Source organism: Leuciscus leuciscus (genome assembly GCF_965113295.1).
Source record: "Leuciscus leuciscus genome assembly, chromosome: 3".
In the NCBI taxonomy this organism is placed as follows: domain Eukaryota; kingdom Metazoa; phylum Chordata; class Actinopteri; order Cypriniformes; family Leuciscidae; genus Leuciscus; species Leuciscus leuciscus.
In genome coordinates, this window is record NC_138727.1 from 7,454,575 (window position 1) to 7,471,017 (window position 16,443).

The window sequence follows — 16,443 nt, forward strand, 5'->3', positions numbered from 1 at the left end:
ACCAGCAGATCCTGTTTTAAATAGATAGTTACATAGCGATCTTGTCTTATTCTTGCTAACACTTTACAATACGGGTGCACTATCCATCACTGCAAAAAAAAAAAAAAAAAAAAAAAAAAATCTGTTAAATAAAAGTAAAATACTGGCAGCAGAAGCGCCAGCAGATCAATAGGGTCATTGATCACACTCAGAAGAAATAGTACAAAAGCTGTTACTGGGACTGTACCCTAAAGGTACTAATATCCATTTTATGCATTTTAATACGCAATTAGGTACAAAAGTTTACCTTTTTGCCATGACAAGAGTGTACTACTTCTCTGAGAGTGCTGGGATTCTGTGCCTTTTGTGACCACAGTAAAGATCATGAACTTACTGCCTTAAAATGGTGAACAAAATCCATTTTAAAGCTGTCGAGTCATAAATAACACCACATGAACTCTAAGCATATTGAAATTGATAAAAAAAATAAAAAAAATAAAAAATCAGTTCAGACATTTTACAACATTTTAAACCTTCGTGTCTCCAGGCATTCGTTACCCATTTTTCACCATAAAATTTTCACCAATTTTCATCATATGTGTTCTGTGTTTTACAATCACCATACCTCTGTTCCTCTATGGGGTTCGGGGGCATGCTCCCCCGCTAGAAAATGTTGTACATTTTAAGGTTAAATGCATCAATCATGGTGCACTTTGAGAGCTCAAAATTAAGAGCTTCAGCCCATGAACTGTGTACGTTGAACAAAGAAAAAGCATTGACTTGTACCTGGACATTTCAGAGGGCTCAAACATCTTTTTAGTTACGATATAGAGTCTCAGTCTACATTACATTATCACTGGTGTTTTAGGATGCCAAACAATTATTATAATAATATAATAATTATTTATATAATTATTCCTATGTAAAATCCATATAGCTTAAAAATGTGCTGTATAAATGAAAATGAATATTTCAAAAGTATATTTACATTACACTATAGTATGGGAAAATTACAATACTTTTGTCCTAATTTCTTCACTTGCAAGAAATAAACCCTTGAGCTTTTATTTTGGAGAAAACACCAGTCCCACCAGCCCAATCCCGTCTATGGATAATCCGGCCCTGGTTGCCCCCGTATTGGCTGGTGCCCCAGGGCACTCGCACAATCCCGTCTATGGATAATCCGGCCCTGGTCAGAGGAGATCAGCTGAAAAGGTGGCATAATGAACAATACTCGTCCGTCGTCCGTATAATGCAATATATCAACTATGATAAACGGTCAAAAGCTTTGTGTTCTCCCAAAGTGTGTCTTAACTTATTGCACATGTGTCAATAACTTTTTACATAAGCTACAAAACATGACATCACTGAACATGCACAGTAAGAACAAATACAAATAAAATAAATGAATAATTAACAAAAACAACAATTATTATACATTCACACACACACACACACACACACACATATATATATATATATATATATATATATATATATATATAATTATTATTATTTTATTTTTATTTTTATTTTTTGCAATATGGCTCTTAAATTGAGTGAACATGGTGGTTTCTTGCTGTTGCACCACCATCTATTTTGCTTTTGTGTTTCTCGACCAATCAGGAAATCGTAACACTTAGTATTCTTGACAATTCTAAGATTCCACTTTTGAGAAAACAGTTCTAGAGAACGACCATATCATTCCTCAGAATGACAAAGGTCCCACGTGCACAAAGTGAGTTCCGTGTGAACATATCAGGATTGATCAATTACAGTACCTTTGAAAAATTTGCTAGGGAAACAGAAAAAGCTTTTGAAAGAATCTGCCATAAAGATGCTGAAGACCATCTCCGGTTTGGTTGTTTTTTAATATTTAAAATCCCACCCTTCCCATTAACATATACCATTGCTGTCCAAACAATACAGAACCCCACTGAGAAAACACTTATTTTGTATTTTTGTCCGTTGCAGATAGAGGACAACTATCTGAACATTCTACACATTCATTTCAGGTGATTATGGAATTTTGTGGTGCCATGAAGTTTCATTTTTAACGTGTTGAAACAAGTTCTGCTGCCTCACCGATACTCTGATAAGATACTACCATGTAAATTTAATTTTCAACATTATTTTGTTAAAATACAAGTTCTGCTAGCTCGCAGATACTCTGATAAGATACTACAATGAATTGCTTAAGACTTAAAAGTAGTACAAGAAGCTTTTTCAGTACATCTTGGACTGTGAGTGCATTCATATTGCAATAAGAGGCACTTCAGGGGCTAAACGTAGCTTCACAAACAGCTGATAAAGGGCCAGTGCACAAAGTAATATATCAGTGTAAGAGGCAAACTGAGGAAGCCAGAGAAGAGCTGAAAGCAGGAGATGAAGTGATGATAAAATAAGCAAAGTTTATTTAATAATCTTTGTTGTGTCTGTTGCAATGCTCAGTAAAACTTTGTCTGACCAGCACAAATTCAACAAGTGTTATTATACATGCAGTAGCAATGGAAAATCTCTGCTTTACAACATTGTCCTGTGATGTTAAGACCCTTGAAATGAGACATTATCTTAGCTTTTCATGATCAATGAATGAATCAAATGTAATGAGTATAAATGGTTTAAATTATTATTATAAGTGATTTTATGATTAAATATTGTTGCATTAGAACTATTGCAATCCACTATATATAGTGAATTCTAACCAAGAGGCTGCATGCTTTCATCAGACGTTTCTGGCGGCTCCGTAAGCTCTCCCGCTTTTGGCAAATGTCAAAGTCTTCTTTAAGCAGGTTGGCATCATCTTTTTCTTGCAGCAACTGCAACATGTTCCTTTCCAGCTCCAAAGCTGCTTCATAGATTAGCAGATAGCGAATCACCATTGGGATCTGGTCACCAAGATGCTTGCTTGTAATCTGGTAAGAGAAATAAGACAGCATCTCAGATATACATTACAGTTTGAGTTATCCGATATCAAAGAAAGCTTTAGCTGGCATACTTACCGTGTAGTAGGACTGAAGGTGAAACCTCATCTCAGACAAGGGGGCATGATTGTCTGTGCTAATGCCTTTGCTCAGTAGTTTAGGGTTTTCATCCATTTCCAGTTTATCATTTGCATCTTTCAGGCTCTGGCTTTAGAACTTTAGAATTCTTTACAAGAATTGAGAAAACAAAACAAAAAATCTTTAAATCTGATGACTGAAAGGCATCACTGAAAATGTATCACATAAAGTTAATTATTTGTTTTTGTGAAATGTAAAAGCATTTAAAAACAACAACAACGTATAATCAATTTCAAACTGTCCACTTGATAGTTCAAGAAAGCCAACTGAAAGTAGTTTGATATGAACACTTTGAACACTTTGAATTTTTGTATTGACAGATTTATTGGCATAAAAAAAAACAAAAAAAACTACATTAGCTATTTTCAGAAGATTAGGTAATCCATTAAATCTGCCTGGGCCAGTTGGATAAACATCCTTGTAACTACATCTATGAAAACGTACTCGGTTACTAACGTAACCTCGGTTCTCTCTAGAGAGGAAACGAGTACTGCGTAAATCTTACGCTAGGGGGAAAATCTCTTTTCCGCGAGATACTGAAGCCAAAAATTATCCTTAATTTTGAAATAATGTAAAACGCGTTGCGGCAGCATGCAGACACAGGCGAGACGGCTTGTGCGCCTATTGGCTGCCCTGCGGCAACTGCAGCAGCCTATCGATAAGGCCCACTCGTGACGTCAGCTCCAATGGGGGCGCTTCGCGCCCAATACGTCACGTCCCGCCAGAATGGCCGTGGTCTAGGGCTATAAACATAGCTTCGAGAGGCTAGCTCACTGGTTTTTCATCGCCGAAGCGAACCAGAGCGTGTGCAGGCACGGCAAGATACGCAGTACTCGTTTCCTCTCTAGAGAGAACCGAGGTTACGTTAGTAACCGAGTACGTTCTCTTACGAGAGGTACTCTCGTACTGCGTAAATCTTACGCTAGGGGAAACAGTGTAAAACGCCGTGCATGCTAAGATCCAGCACCAAAGTCCCAAGGGCAAGTGCCCGGGCTCATATAGTACATGATCATAAGGGACTCACAGAGAGCCCAGGAAAGAGTGGCTAGAATAGCATCATTCCTGTAATAATATAACATCTTATAAGGAGCAGTTATACTGATGATGTGTCGTACAGTCAGGGCGACCCCCGGCCTGGACTGACGAATATAGTGGGTCTTACACACTGCCCATAGAGCTGCGCGATCCAACAGCGAGCATTTGCTCAAGCAGTTTCAGTATTCTGGCCCGAACACATCAGGGCAGACAGTACCGATTTTAGACCGAAAGCAGCTTAGCCTGCAAGGCGGGAACCTCTAGGTTATAAAACCTTATAAATGTAGACGGGGAGGCCCAGCCTGCCGCCATACAGATATCTTGCAAGGCAATCCCACTAGACCAAGCCCACGACGAGGCCACGCCTCTCATGGAGTGTGCTCTGACTCCAAATGGGCACTGTAAGCCCTTAGAGGTATAAGCCAGCGCTATAGCATCAACTATCCAACTGGATAGGCTCTGTTTCGACACGGCAAGTCCCTTAGAACGTCCGTAGAGTGAAAACAAACAGCTGCTCTGTCTGTCTGAAAACAGACGTGCGAGACACATAAGCTCTTAATGCTCTGACTGGGCAAAGGAAGCTTGCGTCTCCTTCCTCGTCAGAGACCGGTAGGGCTGACAGGGAATGACCTGCGCCCTAAACGGTGTGTTGAGGGATTTTGGAACATAACCGTGCTTAGGTTTGAGTATAACTCTTGAGTCATTAGGCCCAAACTCCATACACGTCGCGCTTACTGAGAGCGCGTGTAAGTCCCCTGTGCGCTTCACTGAAGCGAGAGCCAGAAGAAACACTGTCTTGAAAGACAGGTGTTTAAGATCAATCGTCTGTAAAGGCTCGAATGGGTCACCTTTCATGGCTTCCAGCACTGTAGAAAGGTTCCATACAGGGACTGAGGGAGGTCTGGGAGGATTCAGTCTCTTAGCTCCTCTAAGGAAGACGATGACTAAATCGTTCCTTCCTACTGACTGACCCAGCGTTGTTTTTGAGAACGCTGCTATGGCCGCCACATACACTTTGAGCGTGGAAGGGGTCCTGCCCTTGTCCAACAGCTCTTGTAGGAAGGAGAGAACCTCCGTCACCCCACAGTCTAGGGGCGACACGCCACGAGCTGTGCACCAGCTGGAGAACACTGACCATTTCGAGGAATAGAGACGTCGCATAGACGGAGCTCTAGCCTGCGTGATCGTGTTTGGAGGAGGTCAGCGGGTACCCGTTGATGGCCCAAACATGAAGGGACCACAGCTCTGGGCGCGGATGCCAAAACGAGCCCTTGGCCTGAGAGAGGAGGTCCCTCCTCACTGGCACTGGCCATGGGGCAGTGCTTGCTAGCTGCATCAGAACTGGGAACCAGGGTTGGTTTTTCCAGAACGGCGCTACGAGTAGCACTGAGCATCCTTCTCTGATCCGTTCTATCACCTGAGGCAGGAGAGAGACGGGAGGAAAGGCATAGAGCGGGTGGCGGGGCCATACGTGAGCCAGCGCGTCCCTGCTCTTGGAGAAAAATTCCAGACAGTGAGCGTTTTCTTGAGACGCGAACAGGTCTACTTCCGCTCTGCCGAATTTCTTCCACAGCAGCTGGACTGTCTGTGGGTGTAGAGGCCATTCGCCTGTCGGAACATTGTTCCTGGACAGTCTGTTCGGTCCTACGTTCAGGAGCCCTGGCACATGCGCTGCTCTCGGCGAGAGCAGGTTGCGCTGAGCCCACACCAGGAGGCGTTCTGTCAGCCTGTGCAGGTTTCGGGACCTGAGGCCGCCCTGGCGACATGTTGTCCGAGCGGACCAGGACGTGGTGTCCTCGTATTTAGGGACAAAAACGCGTCAGTGCGTTGTCTACTGCCAACATTTCGAGGCAGTTTATGTGTAGAAGCTTCTCCCGTTCTGACCATTGGCCGAAGAACGGTCTGCCCTTGAGCAGTGCTCCCCATCCCAAGGTGGAGGCGTCCGTAGACACTACCTTCACACTCGAGGAAGTCCCCAGGCTAACACCTGATTGGTACAAGTCGTTTGCTTTCCAAGGTTTCAGAGCTGCGATGCATTTCTGATTGACCTTGAGACGAAGCAGACCGGAAGCCCACGCTCGGCGCGGTACTCGCGCTTTCAGCCAGAACTGTAGCGGGCGCATGTGAAGCAAGCCCAGCTGAAGTACTGATGATGCTGAGGCCATGAGACCTAGCATCCTCTGAAATTTCTTGAGCGGGATAGATGCGCCGCAGCGGAAAGAGCTCGCTGCGCGCTGAATGTCTAGTACGCGCTCTGGTGACAGTCGCGCTATCATAGACAGCGAGTCCAGTTCTGTGCCCAGAAAAGATATTATCTGTCTGGGAGACAGAGAACTCTTCGCCCAATTGACCCAGATTCTCGAGGTGATCGAGCAAAATGGTCCTGTGCTCTATGAGCACCGAGTGAGATTGAGCTAGAATCAGCCAATCGTCCAAGTAGTTCAATACTCGCATGCCCTGTAGTCTGAGGGGTGCGAGCGGCTAGAGACAAGCCGAACGGTAGGACTGAGCACTGATATGCCTGGCCCTCGAAGGCGAATCTCAAACGTCGCCTGTGACGTGACGCTATTTGTATTTGAAAATATGCGTCTTTCAGATCTATTGACACAAACCAATCTCCTCGGCGAATCTGCGTGAGGGTTTTTCTGGTCGTGAGCATTCTGAACTGTTGCTTCGCAAGCACTCTGTTCAGTTGCCTTAGATCTAGTATGGGTCTGAGACCCCCGTCTTTTTTCAGTACCAGGAAGTATCTGCTGTATAGCCCTCCTTCACTCTGAGCTTGAGATAAAGGCTCTATGGCCCCTTTGCTCAACAGTTTCAAAATTTCGGCTCGAAGTAGGTGGTGCTACTTCTGTTTTTACCGTAGCTTCGACGCGCGTCACATAGCGGCGAGGGCGTCGGCGAAACTGTAGCGAATAGCCTCTTTCTATAATGTCTAGCACCCACTTCAAAACCCCCGGGTAGCCTTGCCCATGCATCTGCACGAATGGCTAGGGGCTGAATGCGGAGCGCGCTCTGGTCGCTCAGCGACAGAGGGGCTTCGGTGTGCTGTAACATAAGCGTCGCGCTTCGAGGCAGGGGGCGCGCTGATAACAGCGGGCAGATTGCCCGCGCTCGACTCCTATGCGGTGGTCAACCGAGAGGGGAGGGCTGGGCGAGTCCCGTAGGACCTGTCATGTCTATGTGTGAATGTGGGCGCGGGATAGCGGGCACATTTACAACACTGAGAGCATTGTCCGCCTGAGCAGAGCGAATGCACGTTGGTTTTGTTTTTACAGAAACCTTGAGATATGCGGAACGTAGTGTTTGTGGGCACTGGGCAGTGGGCACATTTACCACGTTTAATGCGCAATCGACCTGGGTCGATTTCATGTGCGCGAGCCCTGTGTGACGGGCTGTGTTTGTGTGTAGGAATGAGCACTGGGCAGTGGGCATTTCGTCTACATTCGTAACACCATCGGCCGTGGCCGGGACACCAGAAAATACACTCTTCTGGGATTTATCTGGGTAGCCGTAAAAGCGGCGTTTGTGTGCAGGCAAGCGGGCTGCTTCGCCGACTTGTTTACTGCAGAATACACTGGAACAGTCGCATTTACTGGAACTGAACGAGCGAGAAGTTGCCATAGAAACAGAGAGCGTCAACATGCTGGCGTTTGTTTGCAGGCGTGCGTGTATTACAGCAGGCTTGTTCACTGCAATATTGACATTTCCAGTCGTCTGAACTTCAGAGGCGGAAACCATAGAAACAGAGTTTGGGTGCAGGCGAGCGGGTTGTACCACGCGCTCGTTGGCTGCAAAATACACATCTGCAGTCGCCTTTTCAGGGAACTGCCAGAGCGAGAATTGACGGCAAAAATGTGTTTTGCCGGTAGACCCGGGATTCGATCGCGGGTCTCTCGCGCGAAAATCTGATGATCTACCACTGGACCACAGAGGAAGACACATAGACATTCAGTAGCGCGAATATTATCAAAGAGCGTCAACATGCTGGCGTTTGTTTGCAGGCGTGCGTGCAAAACAACAGGCTCGCTCACTGCAATATTGACATTTCCAGTCACCTGAACTTAAGAGGGGAATGAGAAATGTGTCAGGAGTGGAGGTCGGCCCGGCCGCAGCGGGGCTAAAAACACCCTTTTCTCCTTTCGCCAGTGACGCACGGGAACCATAGAAACGGTGTTTGGGTGCAGGCGAGCGGGTTGTACAGCGCGCTCGTTGGCTGCAAAATGCACATCTGCAGTCGCCTTTCAGGGAACTGACAGAGCGAAGCATTGGCGGCATAATATATCTGCCGTTAGACCGGGATTCGAACCCCGGTCTCTCGTGCGAAAAACCTAAGATTCCACCACTGAGCCACAGGGGGGAACACAAAGGTGTGTAGATGCATGAGCATATAAGAGAGCGTCAACATGTTTTCTTCGGCGTTTGCTTGCAAGCGTGCGTGTTACAACAGGCTCGTTTGCTGCAATATTGATATTTCCAGTCGCCTAATCAGGGAACTGAGTTCTCTTTTCGCCGGTGAGTGACGCGTGAATGGGGCGCAAGGGCAGGGTAGCTTTCTTGTAACGTAAAGAAAAACTAACCCTGATCGTCCGCTTCCAGCCTCCCTTGTGAACGGCGCAGTTTGCGCGGCTCGAACAGAGGGAGAGAGAAAGCTAGCCCCGTGACCGTCCGCTCCTGACATCCCCTGTGAACGGCGCGGTTTGCGCGGCTCGAACAGAGGGATATCATCCCCCAGCAGGTATCATCCCCCAAGCAGGCAAGGCAAGCGGGCGCACCGGCGAGCTTTGCGGGTTGGGGGGGGGCGGAGGAGCAGTCTCGGAGAAGGATGCCAGGTGAGTCCTCAGAGTCACCATAGGCAGTAACTGGCTCGCAGTGAGGGCGGTCGCCGTCAGCGAGCGCGAGCGCGAGAGCTGCGTGATCCTCAGGAAAGGGGCGTCTTGAAAAAGACGCCCGGCTCTTTTAGTGCAATGAGGGTGTGTGTCGCGGCGGCGAGCACACACACATACACAAAACACAGTAGCAGAGAAAGGATATAACGCCGGATAGCGCAGCAGGAAGGCGACTGAAGGCGGCGCGGCCAGCGGCTTCAGAGTGTCGACTCGTCCCGCTGAAAGGCTTCTTCAAACGGCGCGGCTTCTCTCCGGATCCAGCGATGCGAGAGCTTCGCTGAAGAGATGAAAAATCAGTGAGCTAGCCTCTCGAAGCTATGTTTATAGCCCTAGACCACGCCCATTCTGGCGGGACGTGACGTATTGGGCGCGAAGCGCCCCCATTGGAGCTGACGTCACGAGTGGGCCTTATCGATAGGCTGCTGCAGTTGCCGCAGGGCAGCCAATAGGCGCACAAGCCGTCTCGCCTGTGTCTGCATGCTGCCGCAACGCGTTTTACATTATTTCAAAATTAAGGATAATTTTTGGCTTCAGTATCTCGCGGAAAAGAGATTTTCCCCCTAGCGTAAGATTTACGCAGTACGAGAGTACCTCTCGTAAGAGAACATAAACACACTGCTACAGTTTTTTCTTAATTGCAAAAAAAAAAAAACACAACAACCTTAAACACAAAACCACATTTTCAAACTACATTCAGAGAACCCTTTGACTCTTCTGGCAAAATCAAACCATTGCCTCAAAACCATTTTGTCTGTGCTCAAAATCATAAACTGATTTCAGATCATACACACAGCCAGTCAAAATATAAATGACAGATTATTCATTAGACACTGCATGCTTTTGATTCTGTTCTACATTTTGTTGATGCAGTTACAGAAAATAAGTATATTGTAACACGGTAAACACATTTTGCAATTATGCAAAAAAGTACAGTACAAAATTGGTTTAGGCTATTGAGGATTTGGTTCAGAGAATTGGATTTGGTGTTTTATAGCAATTCAGAAAAACTGTAATACAACTCTAGCAAATGTTCATCTTGCAAGCTTGATTACCAAGTGTGTCCAGGTGTCCGGAGAAACTGTACTGTACTAAGCCACCTTTATCCAAAGCGAGATGTAAATTTATATATATCTACCCAGAATTATTGAAATGTAATGTGGTCACCCCCTTAGATGGGTTTTCCATTCTGTGAGGGTGGATGGAGCTTGGCGGAAGTTAAGCTCACGGCCCCTTTAAAAACACGGAGATTTCCCTTTACTTCCGTTTTTCCTACGGCATGGAATGCAGGTTGCATTCTTATATGTCGCAAGAGCTATCGAGTATGCATTAAGCATTGGGATATTAAGTGCCGTAGACCAGTCTGAAATTCCCTTTTAACTCTGGGTATGGGCCTGAGGGTGTTCAACTGTATTAACACATTTCATGCTACTGCATTGATATGTTGCCGCATACATTTTTTTAGGCTTTTATTAATGGTGACTCGTTTATATAGCGTGATCCTGTTCACCGCTCTTACCGATGGCCAGTCAATTGTGCTGCAGATAAGTTTATATGGTATTTTGTAAGTTGTTTGCTACCTAAAGATGGAATTTTAGATTTACGTGTGGTTAATGACCAAATTAGGTAATTATTCTATAGAAATCTGTCTGCTGTTTAGGTGAGTTCTCGAGAAAATAAACAAAACCCTAGGTATTTATTTGAAACAGTGGCTAAACCAACAAAAAATAAAGCTTCAAGCCCAGAAGTTTTCAAGCAGCACAGCAGTAATGACTTTATGAACTTTTTCACTTATAAGATTGATAATATCAGGGAGAAAATTATAACTATGCAACCGTATTGCATCAGGGAGTGCATTTTAGTCTCCCTTAGGAATAAAATCGATTCATTCATTACTATAGGAGAGGAAGAATTTTCTAAACTTCTTAAATCATCTAAATCGACAACATGTATGTTAGACATACCGACTAAGCTACTGAAAGATATGCTTCCAGAGGTCATAGATCCTCTTCTTAATATCATTAATTCATCTTTGTCATTGTTAAAAAAACACAACTTGATCCTACAGAAGGCCGATCTCGAATCTAGGCGAGTATCAGGGTACTATGTTCCTATGTCAAGGAACTATGTTCCTTTTTAGAAAGAAATGCTATCTGCAAGGATTTTCAATCAGGATTTAGGCCGTACCATAGTACTGAGACAGCTCTTATTAGTCACAAATGATTTGCTCTTATCATCCGATCGTGGTTGTCTCTCTATTAGTGTTACTCGATCTTAGTGCTGCATTTGACACTATCGACCACAACATTCTTTTAAATAGACTAAAAAATTATGTTGGCATTAGTGGAATTGCATTAGCATGGTTTAAATCATACTTATCTGACCATTATCAGTTTGTAGCAGTAAATGAAGAGATGTCTTATTGATTACAAGTTCAGTATGGTGTACCACAAGGCTCAGTACTAGGACCGTTGCTGTTCACTCTGTACATGCTACCCTTGGGAGATATCATTAGGAAGCATGGCATTAGTTTTCACTGTTATGATGATGATACGCAGCTCTATATTTCTTCACACCCTGACGAAACTTACCAATTCACAAAATTAACGGAATGCATAAGTGATATAAAAAACTGGATGACTAGCAACTTCCTACTACTTAATTCTGAAAAAACAGAGATTCTAATTATTGGACAAAAAACTTCCTCACGTAATAATCTAGAATACTGTCTAACACTTGATGGCTGCTCTGTTAAGTCTTCGTCGTCGGTTAGGAACCTGGGTGTGCTCTATGATACCAATCTTTCATTTGAAAGTCACGTGTCTAGCATCTGTAAAACCGCATTTTTTCATCTTAAAAATATATCTAAATTACATCATATACTCTCAATGAAAAATGCAGAACAATTAGTCCATGCGTTCATGACATCAAGGCTAGATTATTGCAATGCTATTATGGGTGGTTGCCCTGCACGCTTAAAGGGATACCTCACCTCTGGAAAGATGAATGTGTATTTAAAATAGGTCATTTATGTAGAAGAAATGTGAAGAAATTTTTGAATTTGGAGCTTTCTAGACTGAGAAAAGCCAGAAAATGTATTTTTGGCTTATGTGGATGAAAGATAACAACTCCCAGAATGCACTTGCTTCGCTGCCCAAGGTGGCCACTCCCAAGCCACGCCTACCGGTAAGAGAGCACAGTTGAAAACAAGGTTAGGCTACTAGTGAGTCTCCGAGACGAGTTTGCCCGGGATATCGAGATCGCCCAAAATGTCCGGGATTTGGCTTTTGCGTTCTACAGTCGCCATTCATTATGTTTACTGTGGCGAGCAGGACGAGGCTGGCCGCGGGAGAACGGCGTGAGGCCGGTGGCGTGATTACTGAGACGCTGCGGTCTCATATCTCTCACGGAGGAGCGGGAATTTTCTTAGCAATGTTAAAATGCACATCAACCGATCACTTGTTTAGCGTTCATGTAAACACTACATTCAGACTCACCAATCGGAATGAATTCAGCTAGATTGAAACAAAAGGTGTGCATGTAAACAATGAATGGCGACTGCAGAAAGCAAAAGCCGAATCCCGGACATTTTGGATCTCGACGGCCGGACATGTCCGGGAAAAAGAGGATGGTAACCCACTAACCCCTACTACTCAGCTTTCTCCACAGAACAAGAGCCTGGCTAGCTTAGCTTCCAAAGAAAGACGGCTGACACTGTGTACATTCTGTGAGTGAGATCCCACCCTCTATGGGCGGGTTGAAAACATGCAGAACAGCTCCTCCTACTGGCTGTAGTCTTTAGCCTCTGGCCAGAAAATCCTTAGATGACGCAAAATGACGATTTTTGCGTCATCTGAGGATTTTTTCCAGACAAAAAATACATAAATCTCCCCTCTCAGGGGGATATGAGGGTGGAAAGCACAGCAATTCGAAAATACTACAGGTTTTCTACTAATTCAAAGCTTAATGCTAAATCCTGAAGTATCCCTTTAATAAACAAACTACAGCTGGTCAAAAACGCAGCAGCTAGAGTTCTCACCAGAACCAGGAAGTATGACCATATTAGCCCGGTTCTGTCAACACTGCATTGGCTCCCTATTAAACATTGTATACATTTTAAAATATTGCTGATCAGACTTACAAAGCACTAAATGGTTTAGCTGCCCAGTACTTGAGCAAGCTTTTAGCGCATTATAGTCCTTCACGTCTATTGCGATCTCAAAATTCCAGCCAGTTGACAGTACCTAGAATATCAAAATCGACTGCTGGCGGTAGATCCTTTTTCTATTTACATTTACATTTATTCATTTATCAGACGCTTTTATCAAAAGCAACTTACAAATGAGAACAATAGAAGCAGTTAAACTAACAGTAGGACAACAATATGCAAGTGCTATGCATATTGTTGCATACCCTTGTCAGTTTAATCTAACGCTGTACATGTTAATTTGTTTATAAAAAAAAATATAGAATAGAATAGAAGAGAAAGTGTTATTATTACTGGATCAAGTGCTGTCGCAAAAGAAGTGTCTTCAGCCATTTCTTGAAAGTGGCTATGGACTCAGCAGCTCTCGGTGAGTTAGGCAGATCATTCCACCAGCAGGGAACAGAACAGTCATGGTAAAGGTCTGAGAAAGAGATTTTGTGCCTCTTTGAGATGGCACCACAAGACGTTCGCTTGCAGAGCGCAAGTTTCTGGATGGCACATAAGTCTGAATTAATGAGTTTAAGTAAAAGAGAGCAGAGCCAGTGGTTGTTCTGTATTGAATTTGATGTGAGCGGCAGCAGGCAACCAGTGCAATTTTGTGAGGAGAGGAGTGACATGTGCTCTCTTCGGCTCATTAAAGACCACTCTGGCTGCAGCATTCTGGATCAGTTGCAGAGGTTTGACAGAGCAAGCTGGAAGACCAGCTAGGAGAACATTAAAATAGTCCAGTCTGGATAGAACTAGTGGCCTGATCCTCCTAATGTTGTACAAGGCAAATCTACATGAACGGGCAGTTCTAGCAATGTGGTCTGTGAAGTTCAATTGATCATCAATTACCACTCCAAGGTTCCTGGCTGACCTTGATGGAGTTATGGATGATGAGCCTAGCTGAATGGTGAAGTTGTGATGAATTTTTGGGTTGGCCGGGACCACAAGTAGCTCTGTCTTCGCAAGGTTTAGTTGAAGGTGGTGGTCCTTCATCCAGCCATCTCTCGCTACTCAGTATATAGTCCAAGGCCATAGTTTACCCCCTTGTGGTCGAGAGAATCAGTCCAAGTTAGCTGAATTGAAGGAGATGCTGAGGACCCAACAAGAGCAACTTAATCAACTCACCCAAGGTCTGCAGCAGCTGCGGTCTCAGCATGCTTTTAATCAGTCTAGGCGAGTTAATCCTATTATTTGCAGGCGTTGTAACCAACCAGGCCATATTGTCCGAAATTGTGTTTTGGATTTTCGTAGATCTACAGAGCAGCAAGCATCTTTGTCACAGCCGGGTAGCTCTCTGAATCCTAGTAGGCCGACGGAAAACCGACGGAAAACTTCAACCCCCTGAATTGACGAGCCACACTTCAGGAGGGGTAACAGTTGGCTCCTGGCCCTCTGAATCAGGTGGGAACCAGGCCCTTTTAAAATTATTAGGTAATTGTCCTTCTGCCACGATTACTATGGGTGGTGTAGAGGTTCCCTGTTTATTGGACACTGGGTCTATGGTGACCACTATTTCAAAGAGGTTCTTTCTCCTACATTTTGAGCCTTGGGGTAAAGAGAAGTTGCATAGTTGTGGATGGCTAAATTTACGTGCTGCAAATGGCTTAGATATACCTTATCTGGGGTATTTAGAGTTAGATTTTGACGTTCTTGGGAAGATAATCCAGAGTAAAGAGGTACTCATGGTGAAAGACCTGTCCCACTCTTCCTTACCGGGGGGTTGCCTGGGTTGCTGGGCATGAACATTATTCAGGAGTGCAATAGGGAGTTGTTTAGGCAAGGCAAGGCAAGGCAAGTTTATTTATATAACACATTTCATACACAATGGCAATTCAAAGTGCTTTACATAGAAGAAATTAAAATAATAAAAAGAAATAAGAATAATTAAAACAGTTTAGAAAAATAAAATGAAATACAGTACAGTACAGTCGGACGAACAGCGGCACAGTGCTCATTCAGTAAATGCATAGCTAAACAGAAGTGTTTTGAGTCTGGATTTGAATGTGACCACTGTAGGAGCACATCTGATCTCTTCTGGAAGCTGGTTCCAGCTGCGGCTGGCATAATAGCTAAAAGCAGACTCGCCATGTTTAGAGTGAACCCTTGGTATTTCTAGCTGATATGATCCTAATGATCTGAGTGATCTGTTGGGTTTATATTCAGTGAGCATATCTGCAATGTATTGAGGTCCTAGGCCATTGAATGATTTATATACCAGTAATAATACTTTGAAATCAATCCTAAATCTAACTGGGAGCCAGTGTAAAGACCTGAGGACTGGTGTGATATGTTCATATTTTCTGGTTCTGCTCAGAATCCTAGCGGCAGCGTTCTGTATGATCTGCAACTGTCTTATGGTCTTTTTGGGAAGGCCAGTGAGGAGTCCATTACAATAATCCACCCTGCTGGTGATGAAAGCATGCACAAGTTTCTCTAAGTCTTGTCTGGAAACAAAGCATCTAATTCTTGCAATATTTTTTAGATGATAGTATGCTGATTTAGTTATTGCTTTGACATGACTACTGAAACTAAGGTCTGACTCTAGTGTCACACCAAGATTCCTGACTTGATTTTTAGTTGTTTGACCCCTAGAGTGAAGGTATGCGTTCACCTTGAGAACTTCATCTTTGTTTCCAAATGCAATGACTTCAGTTTTATCTTTGTTTAATTGAAGAAAGTTTTGGCACATCCAACTGTTGACTTCATCAATGCATTGGCACAGGGAGTCAATGGGGCTGTAATCGTTAGGCGATAGGGCTAAGTACAGCTGTGTATCGTCTGCATAGCTGTGGTAAGCGATTTGGTTCTTTCTCATTATTTGGCTCATTGGGAGCATATACAGGTTGAACAGGAGTGGCGCAAGAATTGAGCCTTGAGGGACTCCGCATGTCATGGATGTCCACTCAGACTTATGGTCTCCTATACTCACATAATAACCTCTCCCATCTAAGTATGATCTGAACCATTTTAGTTTAGTCAACATGGTCACAATCTTTTTGACCTTCCCACTCCTGCATGGCTTTCTGCCCTATAGTATTGTAAGCTGACTGAAAATGATGCTTATGAGTCCACGGAATGACTAGCTAGGGTTAGGGGCGAAGAAACTGTGTGAATCCCTGCTGATTCATTATGTTTTTTTTTTTTTGCCTGTTATATTTTCCTTACCGGTAGGCTCTCCACCTGTATTGCTCTTTGAGCCTTTGGGGAAAGAGAATTTGCTCCCTGCTGGCCTTTTGGCCTCGGTATCTCTCGTACCATTTGTCCGAGGGCTTGCCTTTGTACCTAT